This window comes from Heliangelus exortis, chromosome 18 (genome assembly GCF_036169615.1).
Source record: "Heliangelus exortis chromosome 18, bHelExo1.hap1, whole genome shotgun sequence".
NCBI classification, from domain to species: Eukaryota; Metazoa; Chordata; class Aves; order Apodiformes; family Trochilidae; genus Heliangelus; species Heliangelus exortis.
Window position 1 is genome coordinate 2,417,001 of NC_092439.1, and position 13,882 is coordinate 2,430,882.

The 13,882-nt window shown below is 38.1% G+C and overlaps 1 protein-coding gene across 3 annotated transcripts in view; it reads left to right on the forward strand.

Annotated features, from left to right (window-relative positions):
- Window positions 1-13,882, forward strand: part of SHANK2 (SH3 and multiple ankyrin repeat domains 2) — a 279,149-nt gene that overhangs the window by 173,696 nt on the left and 91,571 nt on the right. The window lies entirely within an intron of this gene.

A 13,882-nucleotide genomic window follows, 5' to 3' on the forward strand; every position in this document is an offset into this window, starting at 1 on the left:
TTATTTCTGCAGAGCTGACCTTTACTTGCGGGAGAGGATATAATATGCAGCTTTTATTTGTTGGGAGCATTGAGCTTCCATGGTGATTGGATTTAAATAGTTGCACCACTTCTTCACATTGTAGCAATGAAAGAACAGGCTTTACAGACTTGAAAAGGAACAGATAAGCATTTTTAGCCGTGCCTTCAAAGTACATTTCTCTTACTGCTGGTTTATTTAAGAATAAGCATTTAGCAAACTGTTAAACAATAGCTTACAAATTGTGCTGGTACACCCTGTGTGCAAGGATGCTTTCAAAACTATGAGTATTGATGATAGGTGGAGGTTTTTTAAGCATTGCTTTTATTTTTAGAACTTGATTTCTTGTTAGGCTTTTCACAAGGATAGGAAGTGTGAAGAGTCTGTATTGGCTGTTTCAGAGATTTGATGGTGAATAATGGGCAATTAAATGGAGAGGATTAGAGAGTTCCATCTCTGCCTATGGATGCTTTTTAAGATCTCTGAGGGGATGGAAGAAGTCTGGGATAACTGATTCTGTACAATGCTTTACTGGTTTTCTGGCAAATGAAAGAAACGTTATAATTAATTGTCCAATTTACTCCTAGCATTAGCTGAGAAGAGCAGTTAAACATGCACATCCACTGCTGAATCAGGACATTAATGCATACTCTACACACTTCAGCATATTTGTAATTAATTGTGAAAGCAGCAGTCGTTACATGCAGATTAAATCCATTTTTCTGTGACTTGTGCTCATCGGGGTTATTCTGCTCTGAATTTTGTAACTTAATTATGAGGATTTGGTAATCCTGAGAAATCACAACTTTGCTGTTGTTGAAGGCTTCTATATTAGGGAAAGGAAAGGGCTGATTATTTTTTTTTTTTCTATTTTACAAGCTACGTGTGCAGTGCACAATATTCTAGCTGTAGAAAGCCATCTTGGCAGATATTTACTGGTCCACCTGCACTTCTAGCAAGGTCAGGCTACTTTATTTCTCAGGTTGAAGTGACAAGAGTTAAATATACTCTAGATTTAACTCCATGAACTGCCTATTTCCATTGCAGCAAGTGGTTATCACAATGGTGTAGTCACTCTGTCTTACTGTTAAATGACTTCTCCCCTGCTTCTGAAGTTTATGCTGCTGTGTCTAAGTGCCACCTCAACCATTTCTAAGTAATATAATGCATTTATCATAAATGTCACATGAATAATAAAAGAGTTACTGGGCAACTAGGATCCTAATTAATCCCATTTATAACATTTGCTGCAGGGATCAGGCTTTAGGGAAGGAAGAGTCCAGTTTGGCAGAGGGCAAAAATGCAAGGGAGAGCAGATGTTTCACTCCTGCTTGAAGAGGTCCAGTGGCTCTGGGTCGTGGAGAAAAGGGGAACCTTTTCCCTTACTCCTCACTATGGAAACACAGGTTGGACAGGTTGAAGGATCATTTTTCTGGGAAGCAGGAAAGATCATGAGGGTAGGGGAATAGAAGTCATTTATTTGTGTGGAATTATGGTTTCTGGATTGTCTGAAGGGGGCAAAACTTGAGCAACAATCACTGAGCATATTGAAATAGCTGAGCATTGAAGGTGAGGGGTGTTTAGCAGAAGAAATAAAAGATCCATGCAGAAAAGGTAGAAAAGCTGTTGTCTTGCTTTTCTACAAAGCAAACAGAATAGGTATTGACTGGAACAGGGCTGACATAGTTTCATTTGGCTGAGTTTTTTATCAAGTTTGCAGTTTTTCTGAAAAGCTGCATGCTACTGATGTGTCCAACTGTATGTTCTTAATGAGACTCCAGAGATGGACCTTAAACTTGCCTGTGAAATAGTGTTCTGGGACTCTTCACTGAATTTTCTAACAATATGTGGGGTTTCTCCATGCTTCAAACCCAGTCATATTTACTGAGATAAAAATTGTGTTTCTGGAGAGGGCACAAGTAAAATATGTTGGAAAAGCACACTGGAAAAGCACATGGGCATTTGTAGAGCTGAAACAGCTCAAGACAGCTGACATTAGATGTGTGCTTTCATCAGCAATTCCCCAGTTACAGATTCACATGATTTTTTCTTAGCTTTGACAAACAATCAGAAATGGACTAGGGTTATAATTTGGTTGTAGTAACTGATACAGATTGCATGGCTTGCCCTATCCACTATTTTTCACATTTTTTGATGTGTGTTTTCTTGAATCATGGTATCTGCCCAATTTAAAAGACAAATAAAAGTAAAGCAACATTTTAGTGCAAGTGCTGTCCAGCCTAAAAATTCAGTTTCCCTTAGAAGGGGATTAAAAAAAAAAACCCCACAACCATCATTAATGAATACATCAATGCTAAAGCCATTGTAGGTGATTGTGAATTCAGCAGTCTCTGGATTTCTGTAGCACACATCAACTTTGTAAAGGCTTGGTCAGGAAAAAATCAAACCATAAGCTAATTTGGTTTGTTACTTGAAATGTTTTCAAGAAAGCAAAGGATCAATTCTGATTCTAAACCTTTTATTTATGAGTAGTCTGGGTCCCTAACCCTTCCTTACCTTTTTTTAGTGTCTCAGTCAAACAAAGCACACGTAGAGGAACCATTATTGATTGCTGTTGTTGAGAGTGCTGCCTTACAATGTGACTTAATGAATTCCTGGGCTTTTGGGGTTGTTTTTTCTTTTGAGAGTTGCTTTTATGGTGTAACCTTTTCTAAATACAGAGATCTATAAAGTGGAAGAGGGTTTTTAACTCAGAATAGTCTTTTGTGGGGTTTTTTTGGTATAATGGATAATAGATGATCTTACTACATTAAAATCACAGTGGATTATTAACTATTTGGTATTGCTTTACCCATGAGTTTTTCAGCTGTTTTGCAGGTGTTGCATGATTTGATCTGTGGGGATTTTTATCTGCCACAGAGCATATCTCATATCAAACAATAATGTAGTAATATCAATCCTTAGAAAGTGAAGATAATGCTGCAATACTTTGCCAGAATAATGCATTTGTTCTCTAAATGAGGCTTTTCAACTTGGATTATTGTGCCATAAAATCACTTATTTTACCAGAAGAATTGAAATGTTATTGTCTTCAGCATAGGATGGCTGCTTATTTACATTCCAGTTAAAATGTAAACTAGAGAAAACTGGTGTATTATCTATTAAATAAAGAAATAAATTCAAGGCTTAATTTGAGGATCAAAACCAGAGATGGTAAAGGAGAAATTTCATCATTTTTAGTACTTGTACTAAAACCTGCAAACTGGTATGGAGCATAACTGCTTGTATTTCTTATCCTCAGTAGCCTACAGAATTTACTGGTACAAAGTTTTCTTTAAGTAGTGTTTGGTGGAAAACTGACATTTATAAGCAGAATTATTTGATCCTTGTGTTAGATAAAGATATTTTACCTCTGTATGCAAGGAATAGCAATAAGCACCTAGGGAAACATTTAAAGTAAGAGGATTTTTAAAAAAACTAAATACATGGATACACACAAGAGTAACTTCTGATTTGTATTTAGCAACAGGTAAGATTTTTGGTTTATTCCAGGAATCTCTTTTTACAAACTTCACAACTGATCTGGAAAGTAAGCTTTTAACTTCATTGCTGTAACTTAAACTATAGTCATGATGAATATTTTTGGCAAGTATAGCAGTATATTGTCTAGTATTTTCAGTCAATAGCTGGATGAATTATTTGGCTTACAAATCTACCTGTTACTGATTTTAAATCCTTTTAGCAATAGAAAAACCTTCCCATCCTTAGGTAATCTTCATTAATTACACTGTGTCTGAGTTTTCTCTTATTTCTAGAGTGAACCTCACTAGTTTCTTCCATGAGATATAAATCTGAACTTAATTTTTTTCCAGGCAGCTACATGAGGATTATATTTTTTTCTGTCTCAGAATCAAACAGAGGCTTTGTTGGTGTCTTTGTAATAACACAGATTATCACAATGGAATTTTTTGCAGTTGTTTTCTGCAAGTTTGCCCATAGCCTCCCAAAAGTGTGGCCACCAGCTTGATGAAATGTTTAGTAAGAACCTCACTAATATTGTGGGTAGGAGGAAGAAAGAAAAAAGATAATATTCTTACACTAAGCTCTTTTGTGGAGCAGAGGATAAGGTCCACTCTTCACTCTGTTGCACAAGGAGTTTTTTGTTGCCAATTTGGCTGCTTCTCCCATCCCTGCTCAGGCAGCAGGAGAGCAGCCAGGCTCCCAGCTCTTCTGTTCCTAGACAGCATTTGGTTGGGGTTTTGGTTCAACTCTACAAACAATTTTCTTGCATCTTTTTAACAATGAGAGATGAACCAAAACTGCAACGTTGCTGCCACATTTCAGCACCTGTCTCTGAGAGGCTGTGTGTAGGTGCATGGTGACTGCCCTGACCTGCAAGTCTGAGGCTCAGCAGATCTTGGTCCTCTGAACTGAGCACCAGTATTTTTAAATCTATCTATTTAATTGATATTTAATTTGATTCAACCAACTGTTAGAGTAAAAAGATAATTTCATTTTCCATGTTAGTCACCATCCTCTTGGTGACATCTTTAAATGGTCTTAACCACAAGTGTACCCTGGAGACTTCTTAAAATGAAAGTTGTCAGAGCCCAAAGGAAACTTCCTTCTTATTTTGGTTGTGAAATTCTTCTGTTTAAGTGTAACTCCAGATGTGCTGGAAAAGTGGGACAACAATGGAGTCTTGGAGGAAGAGCAGGTGTAGCAGAGGTTTTGAGCAGTCTGGTCCATCTGCACAGTCTCTGACCAAGCAGGCTGAATTTTCACTTGATGCAAAAAGTATTTTGCTTTCTTTCCACTTAAATTCAATGAATGAATATTTGGAGTTTTTTGGGTTTCTTTATCTTAATGTATGTTTTTAGTGGGGGATGGCAGCTGGATGAAATTATTGTGCCTTCAAAGTGCTTTGGATCTGCATAAAAGCAGCGTAGAAAAATGACAACTATTTTGTCTTGTTCTTTTTATCTGTTTAAATTCAGCTTCTAGCCTGTAGGAAGTGATGGTATTCCAGATGAGCTCAGTGTGTTCATAAAAAAGATGGACCAGCCTTCTTTAATTCTAAAAATACATTAATAGGACTGTTACCTTTTCAGCAGAGATAGAAATGGGCAGACAAAAAAAGCATTCTTACAAGAGCTCAGCTATTCATGCCTAAGCAAATAATATGCTTTAAAAAAAGACTGAAAAGCAGATAAAAATGAAATCACTTTGTTGTTGTCAGACACAGAAAACCAGGCTGTGAGCAAAACTGGGAAGTGTTTCCCTTTAGCCTTGATTCTACATGAGGTGTATGCTGGGCTTGGAATCCCAAGGTGCAAGAGAAGATGGTTGCATATATCCAAATTCCCAAATTCCCCAAAATGTAACAAGCACTTATTTGATCCTGGGAACTGATTTTTATTCTTCTTTGAGAGGAAGATCTGGAAGGAATTTTGGGGGGGGATAAAGGCAGCAGCAGTCAGAATTAGCTCTGTGACTATTCAGCTCTCCATTATCAGTTTTAAGGCATTTTACCTTAGATGCCACAGTATTTTAAGGAGAAGTTTGCTAAAATTTCAGTTCTGAGAAATTCTGCTGAAGCTCATGGGACTGTGTGGGGTGTGGAGCAATCCATGGGGAGCTTTTTGACTTCTTGTGAACATGAAAGCTAATATTTCCCTGACTTCCTACTACAAAATCCTCTAAAAATAGCAAATTTTTAAAAAATTCTGTTGCTTATTAAAAATATCCATTTCTTGGCCACCTAGAAGCCATCCAGTGGCATCCATCCATCTTGGCCAGCCAGTGCTTGGCATAAAGCACAGCTATGGACAATCTCCACTCTTGCAGGTGTCTGTCTGTCCTCTGTCCAAATAGTACAAGAATAATACAACTCTTCCATTTCTAACTATTAGCTGTTGAGGGTGGGTATTAAGACTAATAAAACCATGGAAAAAATGCCATTTTTAAGATATACTTTGGAGATTTTCAGAAGACATTACATTAAAATTAGTTTCTCTGAAGCCTGTTGACTTTTTTTAGTCTCTTGATACTATGGAAACCTGGCTGCTGGAATGGAACGATGTGAAAAACAGTTCTTGTGCCCGGTATTTTGGGGGAGAAAATACAAATTGTTTTAAGTGTGGTGTGGTGCTACCAACCTCCAAAATTACAGGTGAAGGGAAACAGATGAATTTTTTAAAATAGTGAGGAATTAACTGACAAGTTCCTTTTGTTGCATGCTGCAGTTTAACCTAATCCTAGAATTTATTTTTTTTTTAAACCTTTATTCCCTTTTTTATTTTTGTTTTGGTTTTGGTTTGATTTTTTGTTTATGGATCTTACAAGCAGGAGAAATACTGTGGAGTCAGACGTGTGTGTACATGTTGTTTAAATTTATTTATTGCCAGTTTTCTTTTTCTCATTCTGAGACAGGCAATCAGTTTGCATGATGCTAAGATCACCTGGTAGTTGTGTTTCAGGAATCACAAGTCTGTCCATGATTTAGAAGGAAGTTGTTTGACAGCTGATAATCACATACTTCATAAGCAGTAACCTTACCCTCTCTTCCTACCTATCCCTCACCCAAAATTGTGTAGTTTTCTGAAGAAAAAACTTCATTCATGGTCTCAAACTACAGAAATATGTCTTTGCTATCATCTCCAGATCTGGAAAAGCAAATGAAAACCCCAGAACTCAGCTTCTGTTCTGTTCATTTAGGAGTCATCCTCTAGGAGGCAAATAGCAAAGTCCTGACTGAACCATGTTGTGGTTTCTTTTAAAGAAATATAAACTGGAGACTCAAAGAGATTTTTTCTTCTTTTTTATTTATTCTCTTTTAAATTCCAAATATAACTCTCTCTAGTGTTTTTATTGTAATTCTTCCTTTTAGAATTATTCTTCTGGCAGGTTTTGAACAAGTGCCAGTGCTTTTAATGGATCCACCTGTGGCTTGGCTTTTCAGCACTTTCAGGGATTTGTGTGGGACAGAAGGCATTGCTGACAGCCTTGTAAGTTGTTAACAGTGCATTTGTTTGTTTATTTACACTGAGGGTTGTTCTGACTCACTTAAGCTGCTGAATTAAAGAGAGATCTGTTTTTAAATGACCAGCTCAGAATTTATTGTAAGCACTTTTTTAATGTTTCTTGTTAGTTTTTTACACTAAATTTACTCTCTTGGCTGTGCCTGATACCGAGCTGGCTTTTACAGCTTGGCAATTGGTTTTAAGATGTGTTTTGTTTGTGAGTAGATATTTAGTTTCCATCATTCCCTGAGCATTTTTAGAACCTATTTGAGATACTTTAATTGAAATCAAGATTACACCTGACAAATTATTTTTTCTTCAGAGTTGGAAATGTGAAGGTATCTGCTCTCCAAGAATCAAAGACTGGGATTATTCATTCCCAGGTCTCATTTTCTGCAGCATTTTTCCATTTCTCCTTCCTGTCCCATACAAAACATGTCAGAAGAGCTGTTCAGTTCTTTAGTCCTTGCTTCTAATGGTGTGGGCCCAGCTCTGGGTGCTGGAACTTTACCTGTTGAGTCTCCCACAGGTGCATTGCTGTGCTCTGCTGTGCTTGCAGACCATATTCATTGAGGTAGTTTTCTCTAGGTAAGTCTTGTTCCACCTGTAAAGGTGTGAGAACCTCAGTATTGAGACAAGATGCCTCTATTTGGCAGCTCTGGTAATTTGGGATAGATCTGGGATAACTTGCAGCACTTCAGAGTTCTGTGAGGCAGAGCTCCTGCATTCTGTATTGTTTGTAGCTGCCTGATCCCAGGGTTTGGGTTTCAGCTGCTTTAATGGATGAATTTAATTAATGTTTATTAATGTTAATTAATAGATAGAATGGCTGTTTAGGTATTATTTTTTTTTCCACCTCTGAAAGGCTTAGGTAGGTGATAAATTCTTGAATTTAGCAGTAGAAAACAGAAAGGGTTTGGGACACTGAGAACGTGAGCAGCCACAGTATGTGACACTGCTGTAAGCTCATCAAGAGTACCTCTTGGAAACAGGATTATTGTTGTCTTTCTAACTTTATAAGGAATTTTTAATACATTAAATTTGCATACTAACCCTTATCTAATTGCTAGATTACTATTTGACCATCCCCTTGCCTCTTTTTTTATTAGAATATTTGCCATTATAAGTAGTTTTATATACTCTGTTTTGCTGCTTTTATTTTACAAATGAATGTCATTCATCCAATTAAAATGTTAGAATATTTTTTGTAAAGACTGTTTCATAATGAGGTGTACAGGTTGCTCATTTTCACTTTTTTTTAGTGAAGATCTTACATGCAAAAGTGATGCTGCTAGGCAATTATCCACCCAGAGAATTTCCAGCAGTTCCTCATAATAAACACCAGATCACTGACATGAGAACAGTTTTTGCCAGCTGAATGAACCCATTCTAAGTATTGACTTTTAAATTGGGGTGATTGTGCAAATCCACATTTTAGAAAATTCTCTTTATTTACAGCAGAGAAGTAGAGAAAACTCGATGAAGGAAGATACTAGAACTCAGAACTCAGGTGAACCCATTTCCAGGGATACCAGTTCTGTGGCTCAGTCAGCAGGACAGAATCAGAGGGCAGTTTTTGCTTGCAATAAAAGGTTATATATTTGGATTTAAACTGCTCTAGAAGCCAGCCAGAGTTTAAAGAGCTTATGTATAAGCAGGTGAAGGAAACTTGTGCTGTCATTCAGCCAGCATGATGTGTATTCACATGGCTCTGCTTTGGAAAATGGTGATTGAAAAGAAAAGTAGTAAAAGTTTATCCTTGGCAGTCACTCCCTAAGTTATATATTCTTAGGAATGTTTTCTAACAGCACTTAACTGAGGTGAAGGTTGTTTAAGCATCTGCTGATGCAAGGTAGCATTTGGGTTTAATTTTAATTTATTTTAATATTACTACTTTTTCACTAAAATCCAGAGCAGATACATCTCAGTTAGTTTACTGTTTCAATAAATTAAATTAATGTGCAGGAGCAGCTTTGTTTAAAATATCTGGCCTATAGATCAAGAGAAAAGAATACAGCCAGAATATGTTCTCCAAAATGATGGATACAGTTGGGATCTTAGACACTATTTCTCTATTCCTGGGTAGGACTATTTTTCAAACTTTCTGCAAGCACAGGGGTTTTGAACAGACATGTTCTGTTGCCATGAATGACTTCCTGGATGTTTCCAGTCCTACCAGCTTTTGAACTTCTAATTCTTGCATTTTTGTACTCCCAGTGTTCAAGATATTTTCATAATTTTTAAATCCCCAGTTTTTTCTGTTATTGTCTCATAATTATAATACTCATCTTAAAATGATACTTCTAATTTTTTTTTTTTTAAATATTCGTGTTATAAATCTGTGAAGTAAGAAAAAAAATACATGGATTTCTGGTTCTCAACATTTGACTGAAATCTCATGATTGCCATTTTGTTAGATCTTGGGGTTTTATGGTCTGGCAATGGGGAGCAATATACATAGTACTTAACACCAAGGTTTTGCTCTGGTTTTGTGCTGGCACTGAGCAGTAGCTCAGTATTATTCCTGCCTTTTTTCAGACTTGTGGAGTCTGTTAGCATTATTGGCTAATTTCTCATTTTGGCTGGTTTGACAGTTGTCTGGGACTTCTGTCCTCAAAATGTCTCCATGGAAAACTACCAATGGTGTGTTGATTTTGAGGTTTTTGTGGTTTTTCCCTTCTAATATTTAAACATTGCCATTTTTGATAGATTGGGAACAATGTTTTCTTCCCTTCTGATTTTGATTTCTAGTCCATAGGGCTCTGAATAGAGAAACACTGCCTTCAATAATGAACCATGTTTGCACAGCAACTTCTTTTATTGGTCTGCAGTATCTTTGGATGCAATGTCTCTTTTGAGTTATTATTTTAATTAATTTTGATTCACTTGGGTTATTGTTCTATGCATACAGAGAACTGTCTCACAACCAAGTTTACTCTCAAGACTGAACTATTACAATTATAAACATAAAAAAAACTATGTCAGGTCCTTCTGATGCTGCTCTTTGCAGGGTAAGATGCTTTGGAGCTTTATCTTGTCGCAGACACACAGTGGCAAAGCATCTCAAGAATCTGTTAACAGTAAAATATGTAGCTAAAGCTTTAACATATTGTTTATATGTGGAAAACAGGATAAATCCAGCACTTCCTAATATCCGGGAATTCTGAAAAATCTCGTGAAAGTAATTGCTGTCTAAATTCCTTTTTTTTTTTAGGTTTTCTTGAAAAGATAAAACTGTTGATTGAATTTGTGGAATCCATACTCTCATCCTCCCATGTCTTGTCATTTTAATGCCAACTGCACCATCTGATTCTTTTATCAGTTCCCAGAGATAACCCTGTGCTTCAGGCAGAGATACCCAAACGGGTGCACTTCTGATCCCTGTCAGAATCAGGCTTCAGAACCAGACTGTCTTCAGGGAGCTAGTTTTGGAAAATGAGAGTCCAGCTGCCTGTGAGAAATGCTGTTATGTTTCTTAGGTGTTTGGGCTTCTCAGAGATGTGCACATTTTCTCTCAGTGTTACTAACACCAGTGGTAGCATGAGCTTGGATGTAGCTGCTTCAGCTGCCATATGTGGCCATCTCTCCAGGCTGTTCATGTTATATGGCAGCCTGCCAGGATTTTCCTGAGTAATGCAAGTAGTGGGAAATAATAATAATATTAACCCCTTTGTATTTTAGCCAGACATGTGTAGGATTTTGTGGAGCAGAGAGCACTTAGTGACCTCCCCTGCTCAGTAGAATCAGAGAATTATCTCAACTTGGAAGGGACCCATAGGGACCTTCGAGTCCAGCTGCCTGCTCCTTGCAGGACTGCCTAAAACTGACCCATGAATGGCAGCCCCAGTGGTTGATGCTGACAGCTTTTCTCCATCCTTACCTCTCTTCTAGAAGTGAAAGATTGAAAGTAGCAATGTAATACAGCACTTCAGGCTTTGTCTTGGGTGAACCAAAAGCTTTCCAGTTTCTCCATGGAGAGATTTCCAGACCATCAGAGTACAACAATCCAATCCTGAGAGCTGGTGCCAAGGGATGGTTGAGTTGTGGTGACATTATTAAAATATTGACAGCACATCACTGCTTTAGGGATAAGACAACTGTATTTTGATAAAGGAGGACAGAGAAAGCATAAATAAATGTGTTTTCTAATATAGGGAAATAAGCACAGAAAAAAGTGCTTATGGGCTTGAATTTCCAGGAAGAAAAACCAAACCAGAAGGCTGCAAACACATTCAGTTTACTGACCCTGCTGTTATGCTGATCAGCTCTGCCACATTAGCAAAGCCTTCATCACAGGTTATTTGAGATCTCTATACAGCCCCAGACAGTTTTGCCAGCTATAATTTGTTGCTTTTCTTTGCTTAGATTAGTGCCACTTTCTTAGCCTCCAACATCTTTCCTCCTCTTCTGCCTTCCTTCCTCAACCATTAACTGGAAGATGTAAATTTTATCTTTAACTGCTGCTATCTGTATTCCATTTGGGAAAGGAAGGTCCACATTTCTGATGTGCTGCAACCTCACATGGGATGTTGTGTATCAGCCCAGCACATCCTCATGTCCTCTGGCTTGTTTGTGGGCACCCTGGGCCCCTTGCCATGGACAAACAATGCCATTTTATCTCTTGGGTCACCACTTAATGAAGCAGCATAATTATCAGAGCCTTGGACTCATTCCACATCTGAAATAAACCAGCTGTGTTGTAATGTTATGATCAGATTCTTTCACTGTTCTATGACCTAATAAATTAGTGGTTGGATCCATGCATTTGTGACTCACAGTCTGTCACTAAAATATTCTAATTCCATCAACAGTCTTTTTGAATGGCTTCTGGTTTCCTTAGTCTGAAAAGAAGTGTGGCTGTTCCATGCCATCAGTTCTAAGAGGACTGAGTTGGTGGTTTCCAGGCTATGGAACAGTAACAAAGAAACTAGAAAATAATGAAACATTTCTGTAAAGAATTGGCTTCACAAGAGACCAAGTGCCTCATCTAATCAGTGATAGATGTAGATCAGCTCCTGAGAGCTCTTAAAATTGTGTGACAACTTCCCCCTTTTTCTGTATAACCAGCTGAAAAATCCTTTGGACAAAGTTCAGCAAGAGTGAGGCAAGAAAGCCCTAAGCAGTCAGTAAGTCCAAGCTCATATCTTGACACAGAGTAAAACAGCTCTGTGCCTGTAGTTCTATTTTACACCATGAGTTGACTTGTAACACAGCAACTGTCTCCAAGCAACTGTGCAGCCAAGCAGGAGGTACAGCCGAGGTGTGTGTAGAGCAGGGGGAAAAGGAGGCAGCTCTGGTGCTCTGCACACCCTGAGCCTTCAGGTCAGGCCTTGCACTGGGAAAAGACAGGCTCTGACTGCGTTTGAGATGGTCCTTTTCAGCTGTTCCTGAAGGTGGGAAATGGGATTGGGACATCAGTTGCCCACGTCAGTCTTATTGCTGAAATAACTCCTAACATTAATCAGTTCAGTGCTCTCCTGTGTTCCAGCAGCTCTTGTCAAAAGGTTATTTTTGCAGCTAACTGTATCTGAACAGGCTCTCAAAACCAAAACAATGCCTTTGCAGGCCCAGCTCAAATTAGCTCTTCATGTAGATTTAATTGAATTAACTACAATCGATATCTATTGTAGAAAGAAAATCTATATATTTAAGATAATTTCTCCCTGGCTGCTTTATCTAAATGCAAAACTAGCCATAGGAGTGTAAAACTTCTTTCAAGGGGTATTAATGTACAGTCGTTGTCCTTGTCCTTCTGATGAAGCTCATTATTTTGCTGTTTGTTTTATTATGCTTCATTTAGGACCCACTCCAACTGGTGTATAAACTGCAGGAATGCAGCAGTCCACGTTTCAAACCCCTTGTGGAAGGGAATTGTAATCTATGAAATAATTTGCTACAAAAGCCAGTAACTAAATATGATTTTTTTTTCCCCTTTTCCTGGTATAATTTGTAGGGTCATTCATGTGAGCGTTGATTTGGGGGTTTATAATTTTGCAAAACTGTTTCAAGACAACTGGTGGCTGTTCAGAAGATTAAAAGCTTTATCCTTTACTTAGGGGAATGAAGAGATGGAAAAAGGGAAAAGGAAATGAGAGAACTGTTCCCAGAATAGGAGCAAACACAAGGTTGTTTCATCAGCACAGTTTAGTTATTAGCATTGATGCCATGGTTTGCCAAAACTGTTCTGGCAGCAGCCTGTTCCTGCTTGTGTGGGCTACTCCTGAACTATAAAATGGGATCAGAAACCTGTTTTATCTTCTGCTCCCTACCCTATATACCTAGAGGAACCAACACTGCAGTTTTAAATTGGCTCTTTTGTGAAATAGGTTAACAAAATGTCAGGCAAGATCAGCTTTTTGTTTGCTAGTTTGGTGGCCCTTTTCCTTTCCTTTTCCTTTCCTTTTCCTTTCCTTTCCCTTTCCTTTCTCCTTTCTCCTTTCTCCTTTCTCCTTTCTCCTTTCCCCTTTCCCCTTTCCCCTTTCCCCTTTCCCCTTTCCCCTTTCCCCTTTCCCCTTTCCCCTTTCCCCTTTCCCCTTTCCCCTTTCCCCTTTCCCCTTTCCCCTTTCCCCTTTCCCCTTTCCCCTTTCCCCTTTCCCCTTTCCCCTTTCCCCTTTCCCCTTTCCCCTTTCCCCTTTCATCATCTTGTGGGTGATGCTGGAAAACACCCTGTAAGGTTTGCCTCACCTTTCCCACTTTATTCCTTGTTCTCTTTTGTTCTGCAATTCTAAAAAGTCCACAGTGAACGAGTTCTCTTAATGACCATACATTAAGAGCAGGTAACTAGGCACTCATTTTATAGATACTTTCTGTATTCTTTTGACATTGATTAATGCTGTTCAATCCAGAGATACCATTTTACTGATCTTAATAGCTGAATCCAG